The 13,879-nt window shown below is 39.3% G+C and overlaps 1 protein-coding gene across 1 annotated transcript in view; it reads left to right on the forward strand.

The window, feature by feature from the left end:
• Window positions 1–6,883: 6,883 nt before the first annotated feature.
• LOC145413200 (uncharacterized) overlaps window positions 6,884–13,879 on the forward strand; it is a 36,102-nt gene continuing 29,106 nt past the window's right edge. The window contains exon 1 of the mRNA XM_080282923.1: window positions 6,884–7,090. The gene's annotated coding sequence lies outside the window, so the exon portion shown is untranslated. The remainder of the gene's footprint in view (window positions 7,091–13,879) is intronic.

Here is a 13,879-nt window from a genome sequence, read left to right on the forward strand (position 1 = left end):
AAGACTTTGCAGCTTGTACCCTTTGGTTCTTTCTTCTCTGCAAATAAAATCCTCTTCACTACAGAAGGTCCTTTCTAAGCTGTAATTACCTCGTTTGGTAGGAAGAAATAACAGAAACGAAAATATCATAATATAAACTTTTAAAAACTGTTACTCATATTGAAAGTGTTAATGGAGGCTGATGCAATGCCCTCCTGTACAAAAGGTCTTTCGTAAACTGCATAATGTCTTGAGGCAGCAGGAGGAAACAGCCATAAATCAGCGTGGGGGGAAAATTAAGGGACACTTTCTAACCGCTACACTAAGACAGGTCCTAAATAAGCTGTAAAAAATCGTCTAGCGTTGGCAGAAATGATATTTAACGTTCATTTTCGCTAGATGTATCCCCTGGCCAGATAAGCCCTTCCACTATGATTTTTTTTTTTTTTATTCTTGTTATTAGCCGGATTTTTTTTTTCAAATGAGTCTTTTTTTTTTTTTTTTTTAATTGGAGGTGCTAGAAACAGCCCTCAAAAAATCCTTAAGAAAAGTACTATGAAAAATAAACAGCAATGGAAGAGGCGCCCCAAATCCCATCTAGGAAAGTTAGAAGCCCAAAGAGTTCAAATGATATACAGACTGACATAAACATACAGCCACTACAGAAGGCACTTCGACTTTCACGTACACAGGTCTCACTACCCCTCCCTGATTCGTACTTGGCCAGCAGTCACCCTCCCTCTGCGGAGAAATTACACCTGCAGTGGGTATCATACAGATTTACACAGATACAAACGTCTTTACTGTCATTCACTGGTACTTATTAGTAAACACTATGTGGTGGAAGCAGCACTAGCAGTAATATATTGGCAAGAATAGGGTCATGCTACTTTTAATTAACAGCATCGTCGGTTTTTAACTAAGCAGTTACCTGTCTTCTTTTTTTTTTTTTACTTGAGTCAGCGGATAATTCAGTCTGGTACGCGTATTTGAAGAAAATTTATAAAGAAAATTATACACACACACACACACACACACAGTGCGTATATATATATATATATATATATATATATATATATATATATATATATATATATATATATATATATATATATATGCTGTGTATGTGTGTGTGTGATTCATATTGTTATCGTGCTAAAAAAGTTTTGTAATACCTTATATAGTCACAGCTGGCAGAAAAATGTCGGCGGACTTTTTTCTCACGGCTACACATGCAAATTTTGAAGGTGCCCACGATATGACACAGTCGAAAGCTCATTTTCTTCTGAGTTTAGCAGACTATAAAGTATCAAATAAAAATTCGATTGCAGGCGATAAAAGAAAAAAGACCAGAGGGGCATTCAGTGGCGCGCATCTCTCCGACATGGGCAACGTAATTTCCAAACCACTCTTCATAATGAATTAGTTTTTCTCTTTACTGATTAGGGTTTTGCAAAAAGTGTTTTCAGGATCCAGAATCTGTAGTACGATCCAGATCGGTCCCAAAAGTTAATCAACTGTTCACTGGGGGATATGGGCTATCTACCCACGAAATTTGGTCCAAATCTCTTTTGGTTTTTGGGTAATCCTATTAACAGACAGACAAACAAACAGGAGTGAAAACATACTCTCCTTGTCGGAAAGAAAAGGGAGGGGGGGGGTTCAAGGTCGCAAGGTGTTTGGCTGATGAAGTGATGACGCCACTTCTTAGCAGCCCCGATCACTGCCCCGATAGCCAAGAAGTGACGTCACTGCCGGCGGTGCATTATATATATCGTGGTATTTTGGCGACAATAGCCACTTTTCGTCGCATACAGACTCTTCGAAAATATTTTCAACATTTTCTCTCTAAACACATCTAAAATCGTTGCATGTACAGTATCTTACCGAAAGAAATCTCAGGGGTTAAAGGCTTCAACCAATAAAAACCTTGCAAGTACCAGACTGAAAGAAATCTCAGGGGCCAGAGGCTTCACCAATAAAAACCTTGCAAGTACCAGACTGAATGAAATCTCAGGGGTCAGAGGCTTCACTAATAAAAACCTTGCAAGTACCATACTGAATGAAATCCCAGGGGTCAGAGGCTTAAAAAACTGTCAGGATTAACTTTGTTTCTGCTACTGTTACACCATGGGATTACATTATGACTATCACCGAACGATTTTGTTCGGAGAGAGAAATCCTAGCGGTCGAGGAGTCAAGGATCAAAGAGTGGAAGTGTGAGTTTAACTCCTTCAACCCAAGGACGTCATTACATTATTCTTAGTGCCTTCGGACGATTTTATGCAGTCGAGAGAAATCCTAGCAATGAAAGGGTCAGTGATCAGAGAATGGAAAAGCGTGTTTAGCTCCTTCAACCCTGGGATGCCTTACATCATTTTCCTTGTCACCCTCAGACGATTTTACTAGATTTAAGAGAGATTTGTTGAACTAATTAACATCGTTAACATGGGATTCTCTTTAACTGAATAAAATCGTCTGATTGTTGCGGGAATAAAACAAGAAAAGACGTCGCTGTACTCAAGACATTAATATAACCTAAAATGTAACTTAAGCAAACCCTTTTGATATTAAAAACACACATAACATACAAGAGATTAATTCATAATATGCAAAACAGAGGGTCTCCCGCGAGATGCGCTGAGAAACTTCAGGAGAGTAAAAAATGCCTTATCAACATGGGTCCCATTTTTGGCCACTTTGGAGCTACAGGTACTGATGGCTTTACTTGCTAACTATGAGGGAGGCCATTGTTGCTCATAATGTCACAGGTAATTGTAGCTCCGTAACGGCTCAGAATTAGACCCATGTTAATTTAGCATTGTTTAAAACTCAAAATTATCCCTAGAATGCTTTCATGCTTTCAAAAGTCTCACACGATACCTGTAAATCGCCGAGTCACAGGTGCTACGAAGTCTTCGGTGCCATCGCGATACTCTTAAAGACTGAGGCTCCTTTGGCTCATCCTCAGCTGGATAAAGTCCGGTGATAACTGTAATAAAAGAGTAGAGTTATTACCACCATGAGAGGGTTAATGGCACCGGTATCAACATCCAGTCTCCTACACTCAATCTCAGCTGAATAAAAATAAAAAAGTGCAATATAAGGTGCAGTATGTTAAATAAATCGCTGAGGAAGAGGTATTACGAAACCCCTGTGGTACCTGTAATTTGACCCGGAAACCGTCAATAGGTACCAATCATGTGATATAATACGTCGTCGTGCTGAAATGGTAGTATGATGAGTGAACGGGGTGTGGCTTTTTTACTGTTTAATTTATTTTTATTAGTATTTTATTGTCTTTATTTACTGCTGGGCGTTCTAATGATAGTACGATTACTGTGTTTCGCCCTTTTCCTGTCTCTGGATCCGAACCACCCATTTGTAAGTGGGAAAATAGGGTTAGGAGGAAGATTATTATTATTATTATTATTATTATTATTACTACTACTACTACTACTACTATTTTTATTATTACTGTGGGGCAACACTGGGTTAGATGATAATGCTGATGATTACTGCTATTTTATCATTATGGGTGATCCTAAAACCGACAGCATTTTCACACTCGCTCCAATAACTTTTCAAAAACCGATAGTTTTACAAACAAAGACGCTGCTTTCTGAATAATGTAGTGTTGTGGTATGTATGCGTCTGTTTGTGTGTTGATCTGGTAAACTTGGAGGATTCAGAGCATGTCACTCGCTTCCTCTCTCTCTCTCTCTCTCTCTCGAAAAGTGAGGCAGAGACTGGCGAAGGGAAGTGGAGGTGGTTGGAAATTAGAGATGGGGGGAGGACAAAAAAAAAAAAAAAAGTGCAGGGAAGTAAAGAAGAGGTATGGTGGAGTACAGGGGTGGAAGGAAAGTGGAACAGAAGTAAAGAAGTGGCTGAGGAATGTAGGGAAGTGGTGGAGGAAAGTGGTCAAAGAAAGTGGAAGAAAGGTGGTGAGTGGAGTAAAGGTGTAGGAAAGTAAGGACGTGGCGAGGGAAATGAAAATGTAAAGGAGGGAAGTAGAAACGAGGTGGAAGAAAGTAAAGTAGTGGAGGGAACTGGAGAAGTGTTGGAGGAAAGGTACGATAGTGGAAGGAAGTGGTGATGGAAGCAGAGGTGGAGGAAAGCAGAGTAGTGGAGGGAAGAGGTGGAGGGAACTGGAGAAATGGAGGAAAGATGGAGAAGAATACGGTGTTTGAGCTTCAGATAGAGGAATATAGGGGTGATTTTCGTATCCAAGATTATAATTTTAGCAGTCTGACAATGAGAGAGAGAGAGAGAGAGAGAGAGAGAGAGAGAGAGAGAGAGAGAGAGAGAATTACAATTATAAACTGTCCTCTAGTAGGCCTGATACTGGAAAGAACTTACATATCTCCTAGTCAAGTCTGTTAGGCCTAAGAGAGAGAGAGAGAGAGAGAGAGAGAGAGAGAGAGAGAGAGAGAGAGAGAGAGAGAAATTACAATTATAAACTGTCCTCTAGTAAGCCTGTTACTGGAAAGAACTACATATCTCCTAGTCAAGTCTGCTAGGCCTAAGAGAGAGAGAGAGAGAGAGAGAGAGAGAGAGCGTCTTTGTTTCGTCTTGTGTGCATGTAATATAATGTTTGAGCCCATACGATAAATTATGGTAAAAAAAAAAAAAAATGATCTCGAACAATTTCTTTGCATGAATGTAATAATACAACTTCCCGTCACAGAGATAAAAAGTATAATTATATTATTATAAACATATCATCTTGTTTATATTTGGTCACATTTTTCGGTAACTCTTACACCTCTTAACTTTCATCAATTGAATTCCACATTTGCGTTTTTAGCAGAAACATATTTGGGAAGGCTGTTGTACATTTAGAAACATGTTAAACTGTAAAGAAGAAAAATATCCGCAACATGCTATTATGAAGAAATGAATACCGAGAAAAAGTATATTAGACCGTTGTAAGTGAGTGTAAGAATAATAGACATTAGAGACGAGAAACGCGCGGTCTCATTTCTCACATCCGTATAGTCAAATTACTCATTGTTTGATAACATAATGTAACGCTCAGTAATGTGGTGAACGATAAAAGTTGTAGTTTTCGTCTTCGATTTCAGCCAGTTTCTTAGAATGCCGTTGAGACTAAGAAACTTTATGTTCAGGTCACATTCACTTTTTACCAACATCAAATTAGAAACTCCCCATACGGCAGGGAGCATAAAATACAACAACAAAAAAAAAGATGTAAAACAAAGGCCCCGAGGCTGACAGGTGTTTCCGTTTCAGCCAAAATTGAAGCGGGAAAAATAATATCAGCGCTGCCAACCCTTCTCGTCAAAAGTAGGGGGGAAGGAGAGAGGACGGGAGCAGGGCAGCCAACCTTCTAGAATTGATTACTATTAGGATAATTATAGGGAAGCCTGGCTCGTTATTGATTATTGCCGACTTTTGTGTTTCGTCGAATACTCACATTGTCAGACGGAAAGGAATCTTAGGGGAAATCAGTCTACTTTGTCATTTTCTCTCCATTCTACGCAGCTATCGTGACGACCGTGGTTTTTATGAGCCGGGAGAAAACGAGAAAGAAACCATACGACCAAAAACAGGCTCACGCCATAGCAAACTTTCCGGCGTCTAGAGCGCAACCCACGCCGGCCAAAATTCACAAAGAGGCGACGTTGGCAGCTCCCCAGAAACGGACCTGAGAGGGGTTTTTGTTTCAAATTATGGCTAATTTTAAACTATGTCAGGATCAGGCGACGTTCCGAGTCTGGTCCGACTATTGACGTTAGTCATGCAAACTCTACCATACTTTAAGTTGTATGTCAAACAATACACACTAAATATATTTCATAGCCTTAATATGAACCCACTCCGTAATCCTCCTCGACCCTGACTTGAATACAAAATGAGTAATACACACACACAAGAACTTTTTCTAAACATCAAGATTGCCGTCGGGATTACGATTTTTCCTAGATGCATGCCTAAGAGTAGAAATGAGGAGTGAGGCGGAGCGAGGCAAGGGAGCCCCACCTGATATGGAATGCCAGCGTTCTCCATTATCTGAGGCACAGAGGCCATATAAAAATTTATTATTCCCCCCAAACCCCCCGCCCGTCAACTCCCAACCCCTCCCCCCTTCCGCAAAGAGCTGCGATAGGTCGCCAGTTTATGTTTATCGCTCTCATTATTACGTAAATATCGTCGAATAAATTAAGCTATGGGGGAAATTCGGCAATAGTTTCATGCTAGTCTGAGCAGGCTGTGTAGCCAAGTGTGTCTAAATTCCCAAGGTCTGGTGATATTTGGTAGATTTCTTTTCCGTTCACTCAAATCAGCTGGCTGGCCGCATGTTGCTGCCGGCATTAGGAAAACGTATCGTATCATACTTGCTCGCTCACTATTCCTCGCTCTTGCTTTTATTCGTTAACCATAATGTAGAGGACGTGGCTTAAACTATTTGTTCTTTAAGTTGTATAACTTTTTACGGACAACATAGAAAGTTAATGTATGTGAAATGAATAATCTTACGGGTGGCCGAGGAGTCTAGGAGTTAGTTGCGCTGGCGGCCGTCAGGGGGACGGTTGGTCGGAATATTTTTGAGCAAAAAATTATCTAAATAAAATTCGAAAGGCGCCATAGTGACTGGGTTCAAGGTAAGGGGAGGGTGTCTGAGTGGTTTTGGATCGTGTCCGTGCTACTCAGGAAGGGAAGTGAGTGATAATACCTGTGAAAACTGCGTTTGAAAAAGAGGGCGGTGGGAGACCCTCGCATAACTCTTTCGACCCAAAAACGAAAAAACGGGAAAATGAAAGCAGTCGACGATTAATCGAATTTGAGGGAGTTTTGGGTCGCGTCGGACCGCTGCAGTAGATCCGTTCTCTCCGCTATTTATGTCTCCTAAGGTACGTGGAGCTGTCAGTGTGTGTCAGTGAATAGATAACAAATATTGTGTGTGATGTGGTCCTCCAGAAAATTGAAAAACTTAAAATTTTTGACTAAAAATAACTTGGCGAGGGAGAACAAGGGAAGTCCTCGCTAGTTCTGAGAAACCTCGCTTCCTCGCCCGGTGTGCTGATAACCCGAGTGTTAATATTCAACTGAAACTGAATTAAAATGTGAATTCCTAAGACCGGCCTGGGTGAGTGTATTTCTTGAAGACATCTTTTCAGCGCTCAAGCACCGTTATAGTGCCGTAGGTCAAGTAGGGTCACAATTTGGGGGTTTTGGAACAGTTTAGGGATTTGGAGTTGGTGCGAGATGATGTTAAGTGTTTTTTCAAGATATTTTTCATCGCACACGGCCTGTAAGCGCCGCAAGTCAGGTAGGGTAATTATTTTAGCTGTTCGAAGGAGAGGTTTGGGATTGTAGGTCTATGCAAGAAGTTTATAAGTATCTGAAACAGAGTTTAGTCATTTGTGAATTAGTATAAGAAGCTACTATGCACTATATAAGCAATTTTTCGTTGCACAAGGCCCGTGAGAATGCCGTAGGTCAAGCAGGATAATAAACTGGATGTTAGGACAAAGTTTGGTATTTTGAGAGATGCCAGGTTAAGAATGTCGTAGGGGATGTAACTAGGGTATCAGAGTTTTTGATAGCCGCATTGGACAGAACTATTGCAGATCTTTATTGCAATTTCGGGAGTTAAGTTTAGCTATTACAAGAAAGATGTTTTCAGTGCATAATCTGGTCTCATGATAGTGACTCATCTGTGGCAGTTACCGTACTCTGCTTTAGGTAACTCTAATTATAAAGCATATCTAGTTCAGGCTGTTTGAGATGTTTTAGTGCCAAGGCTTTGTAACAGCATTTGGATCAGGAAAATGATAAGTATGTAAAGGTTCTGGATGATGCATTTTGGGACTATTAGGTAATGAGTAGTAATTAGGAGGATTTATTGAGAGTGTTCACAGATTAAACAGTTTAAGAGGGTATTGGAATGATTTTTTACCCTTTGCTTACTACAGTAATGTCTCGCGTGAAGCCAAACTCTCCTGTTAGCTAGAATGAAGTGGAAACATTGCAGTGAAATGAGTTGTTGCTAGTTTTTCTCTATATTGTTGCCTACCATATTTGCATGTAGTTAACAAAATAGCTAATGTATGAAAGTGTGTCCACAGCAGTGAAAGAACTAGAATTTGGGAGGGGGAGAATATAAAGGTGTTTATGAGTTGGGCAGTGCCATAGTAATAGTAGTATTGAATGTTCCCTTCCATTATCAGTCTTCCTGTTCTACATTTTGGATCCTTAAAACTTGAAACTGGTGGGACATTAAGTTTGGATAGAGACATTGATAGCTTCCTTGTTCATATAACAGATAACAGACTCCTATAATATGCTGATCAGAAGAACGTGACAAGTTATAAGGGAGTGGAATGAAGAGTTTGGGGATACCGTATCTACTTTGTGGTGCTAGTGTACCAAATGTGTTTGCTTAAGGTTTGAAGAATATCTGATGGCAAATAACTTGCTGATCTCTATTTTGACATAGCTCCAAAAAAGTTAATATCTGATGGCAAATAGTTCCCTGATCCATATTTTGACGTATACCATAGCTCAGAACAAGCTTGGAATTATAAGTAGCACAGGCATTGATTCTTTGACCTTACTAGTGGTGACAGATTTGGAGGCAATTTTTTGACTCAGTAATTTTGGATGAAACTTGGGATCAAGACTTTTAATCACTGTAATAAATGAGATATAGAGCTCAAGATTTATTACCACTGAGGCACAGTACTAGACATTGAGGAAGTTTCGATGTTATGAGAGGGGTCATGTGCCTTAATTCCAAAATGTTTTAAACTGGGCACCCCCAAATGATAGTCATTGAAGTCGAAGTGTTTGTCATTTTGTTCAGGAATGATGGTTGCACTGGTTATTAAATGTTTCATTTTCTGTCCACTCATTCAGATTTTTGGATCCTACTGACCCCTCGGAAGTGGTGTGAATATATCTTAAGACAAAAAATAAATTGAAAGAATAACCAAGTGTTTCAGGACATGTAGCCTTCAGTACTTATGCAAAAATGTTTGATTTGGGGCACAGAACAATGGTACCTGGTCATTAGAATGTTGATTTGTTTCTGTGTTTGTATTTTGAAGTGATCACTACTGTACATTGGTAATTAAAGCTGAGACACAAAGCTGCTGTACCAGTAGCATGGAAGATCAACCACTATAGCTACATGAGGGACGATGATGGGTTGGCATGAAACTGGTGACAGAGAAACTTTTGGGTGTTTTTTGTCCGCCAACTTGGACATAGTATGGGACTGGGCATATGAGTACAACAGCAGATATGTAGCGACTGTACAAACTTTAGAACAGGTAAAATTAAATTAGTACTTGTAGCCTATGGTTCTGTCAGATAAATTTATATACCGGTACCGATAACGTACCAGGTTTAAGTTTAGGTTTGATGGTTAGGCTAGTTTGTTTGGGGCAAGTTGAATAGATCTGGTGGGTTGCAAGTTTGATAAGATTGTGTGGAATAACTTTAGTGGGTTTTCATAGTACTGGGTATGAATGTTGCAAGTGCAGGTTGTGGCTACAGGTGTTATGGAATTTACCTTCTAAGTTTCCTCAAAACATCCAGCATCCTAGTGGGAGACAAATGCTGTTAGGTCAACTTGGTAAATACTTGCTAGGTATTGCAGAATTTAGAAAAAATTGTTTGCTATATTTTTGGTAGACTTTCATATGAATTTCATTAATGTTTACTGGTACTGTACCATAATTAATGTTTCCTCTGCAGCTGGTGAGTGAAAAAAAAAAAAAAAAAAAAAAAAAGTGCTATCATTAAGTAAATTTAAAAACCCACAAATACCTGAATATGACAGATAATGTTTGTGATTCATTAGAGGGTGAGTCCTTAACAACCTTTTTTAGTTAAACAAACTAATTGTAGAGAACAGTTTTAGTTAGGGAAGTGTAATTTTGTGTACTGTACAGTATTGTATAAACAGTACAGTATAAAGTTCAGTTTAAAATGTACATAATTTATTGTGTTGTATGGTAGTTTACACAGGTTTATCCAAATATAGTGTGGTAGTTACTGTGCTGTAGTTGGTTAGAATCAAAATGCTGTTTTTATACAAATCCTGTTGTGAAGACCAAAACTAGCAGAATGAAATCAGTTTGAACCAAGTCTGACATTAGCTTTACTCCATGTTAGCCAGTTGTTAGAAACAAACAGGCTAGACAAAGGACAATAAGGAAAAGTAGGAAAGGAAGCTACATTAATATTCCTAGTCCTCAAAAAGTGCACTGGAGTATTATTATTGTTATTTTTATTTATTATTTTTTTAATGCAAAAAAGCTTTGTATATACCATACGGTATTAGCTGCAGTTGATCATAAATTGTTTCCAAGTGTCATAGTTGTCGGCTGGTGATATTCATGATTCAGTACCGGTATAGGACTACTGGTAACCTGACCAGAAACAATTTCTTATTGAAAAATGTTGTGTTTAGCTGCAATATTTCAGTGACCCTAATGTAATTAACCTTCAATGCCACTTCTTAGATAACTAGTAGGGGGTACTGGTACTAGTAATACCTGTATTTTCTTATGTTGGTTACTGATAAATTTACTGTTCAGGGTAACAATAGCCTTCCCAAAGCTATAGCTAACTATACTGTACATTATCAGTAGAGTACTGTCATAGGCTATATGCAGTGATGATGTTTATTTCATTGGTACTTGATAAATGGTTAGTTGTGGCTTTTATAGCCTACTTGGAAGATTAGTGGCTGATCATAAGTCGTAGTGTATAAATCAGATAATGCTGTAAACTTTTTGTTGGTTATGCACTGCTACCCAGCACTAGTAGTAGTAGGTGGTGGCAACCATCATCCATTCACTCAGTGTAGTGCTACCTACTGTACTTCTTCCTTCACCTTTACAATTCTATTTCTGTCTGTCCTCCTTTATTTCTATCTTTATTTCTACTTCTTTTATTTGTCACTTTTTATTATTCCTCTTAGGTGGCTCTACACTGAGTGACAAGTTTAATAGTTTTCTGTAACTTAGGGAACCATTTACAACAGTTTGGTAACCATATTACCAGTTCTTTGAGTGAAATGGTGCCCACTCTGGTACTCCTGTTAATTGGGTGGAGACACGAATGCGACATCCATCTAGGAACCAAGCCTCCACACTTTTCCCCCTGCTTCCCTGTGTCCACGAGTCCCCATGTGTTACCGTACCAGTACCCTCTTAAGGGAACATAGATCACTGCATGGGGTGGCTCTGCAGAGGCAGTTGCTTGCCTGTGATTGATGTGTGCTTGTCAAGACAGACTGGGGTTGGTCAGTGACAACCTAGCACCAGTACGGTACCAAATTTTTACATGAGAGTCTAACAGTATCGGTATGTACATCTGTACTGAACACCTTTACTTATAAGGTCCCTCTTTACCTGAACAGAATTTTCGGACTATACTCTAGACAAGTGGTTCTTAACCTTTTTTGAGTCACGGACCCCTTCGAGAATCTGGTGAAAGCTATGAACCCCTTCTCTACAAAAATGCACCTAAGCACATAAACACAGCATTTTGCATGCAATGAATAGAAAACTACCTCATGCAGTGTACGACATACACGAAGTAAAAAATAGTCTTTACAAAGAATTATGTTTCTCACTCTTTTTTCATGCAAAAACTAATGGCCACTCGATGAAAAAATAAAATACTGTACATCCAACCTGTGCAAAGTAAACAAAACAAAAGGTTAATTCTGCTCAGAAATTCATGTCAGTGAGAGGGTTGTTGTTGTTTGGCTTGAATAAGAAGATGAAATTGTGGATTGGCCTTTGACAAGGCAACATGCATGTCATTGTTGACATACAGTTGATTTCGACTTTCTGTTTTGATAGAAACAAGTGCTGAAAACCCTGACTCACAAAAGTATGTAATAGCAAACGGGATCAGAGCACCCATAGCTCACTTTGCCGGACGAGGGTAGGCTTATGTCAGTGAACACCAGAATTCAAGACTCTTTGCGTTTTGGGGGCAGCTAACAATGCCAAATGGCATCACGCAATACCACTAAATTGTGCTCAATTATTTTGACCTTCACGGACCCCAGGTTAAGAACCCCCGCTCTAGAGCAAAACAAAATTGTCATCATACTGAAGAAGTTATTGGAGCTTGTTTCTAGTCATTTCACCACAATGCATCTGTAATTAACTGAATATATGTTAGCCTACAGTGCTGTAACCGCAACAAAAGTCATTGTTTTACTAAATGCGTTCAGAAAATACCGTAGATTATTGTCATTAAATTCTCCAGTATTTTATTTTTATGCTACGGTACATTCAGCTTGTGGGATACCTTAGACCATTTTATTGAGCTTGGGACAGGGCTAGGTACATTGCTAAAGGGAGAGTTACCATACTGGCTGCAGCTGTTTGGTAGTTACTCGTACCAGTACAGTATATGTTAAATATTATGTTGTCAGTTGCAGAAATAATTTTGTAAGGTTATCATTGATTAGATTACTCCACAAATATACCTAGACCTCCCATGTACTCGATCTTTATCAGTTATATACAGTAAATTTTAATCAGGCTATCTGTTACTAGCTTATGGCAGTGATGTGGGTGGGAGGAAAGAAAGAGAGGTTGACCATGGAAGAGATGAGATGGAGGAATTAGGACAGAGTTGAAGAATTTAGCATATGCAGGAACATTGGCTGGGATGGAATTAGGAACAGACTTGAATCAAGGCACTGAAGTGAAGGCAGACAATCACAAATGCACGGTTTTTGCCAAAATGAGATTTCAGTGCTGAAATATAAGAGGCGAGCTTGTGTGTTCAGCATTCAATTACAGTCTGGGTCTTGTTTACCTTCACTTCTGAGTATTTTAAGTTGTGTGCAAATCTAGCCTATTTGTCATAACAAAAAAGGGGGGGGAGGGGGAGAGGCATTACTGGGTATGTATGCCATGGAAATAGATACCATACTGGTAAATTTAGAGACTAGTGTAAAGTTAGGTGTCTCCTATCCATTTAGAGTTTCTCTCTTTATTTTATCGGTAGCTATGGGATATACTATGTTGACTGATTGTACTGCAAACACTTTTATGCGGTACTGTACATCTCATGCCAGAGGAGGGTGTGGGGTGAGAATATTGCCTACCCAGGGGCTTCCTTTTTTCCTTTAATTTGTTCCTACACCGAGATGAGCAGTTAATACTCTGGGTCTCCCCACCCTATACGAACACTGGATATTGGGTAGGATAATGATAATTATGGTATGGTACAATTTGACATTGCTCAGGAATGAAAGTTTTCATAGTTTTACAGCAATACTTCACTGAGGCACTGCAATTTTGTTGCCATATAAAGCTGGGCCAGGAAGATGGAGGCTTGCAGTTTGGAATTATGTCAGTGGGGCAACATTAGGAGTACAATACTGCATATACCTGTAACAGCTGTGTGAAAATTAAGGGTTGCCTGTTAGGGCATCTTGTTCTCCATATGTCTAACAGCACATACTGGTAGCTACAGATGCACATTGAACATACGAGTATAGTAACTACTGTACAATACTCTTTAGTGTACCGTACAAAACTGGTAGATACTGGTATGGCTAAAGTATTGTAACAGGTGTAGGCCATAGAGAACAAGGTACAGTACTGTAGCTAATATTTTATAGCAATGGTGCAGTGTATTTTACTGGTGCTGTAGCTAGTAACCTCCACTATGCATCCTTTATACTGTAGTGTTAGACCAGGTTTGCGTGCAGTGACCAGTGCTATAGGCCTATATTATGTTAGCCTTTGTAACACAAGTAAAACTGAGACGAGTAACAAAAACACTAAGGCATGTCTGTCAACTGTACTATTATGACTGGTGGTTACTGTACCTAAATTTATGCTACTGTACAGTACAGTTCAAATATCTAAGAGAAAGGCAGGTTTGGTAA

Source organism: Coenobita brevimanus, chromosome 95, assembly GCF_032717465.1.
Source record: "Coenobita brevimanus isolate Jiangsu-jjx chromosome 95, ASM3271746v2, whole genome shotgun sequence".
Classification (NCBI taxonomy): Eukaryota; Metazoa; Arthropoda; class Malacostraca; order Decapoda; family Coenobitidae; genus Coenobita; species Coenobita brevimanus.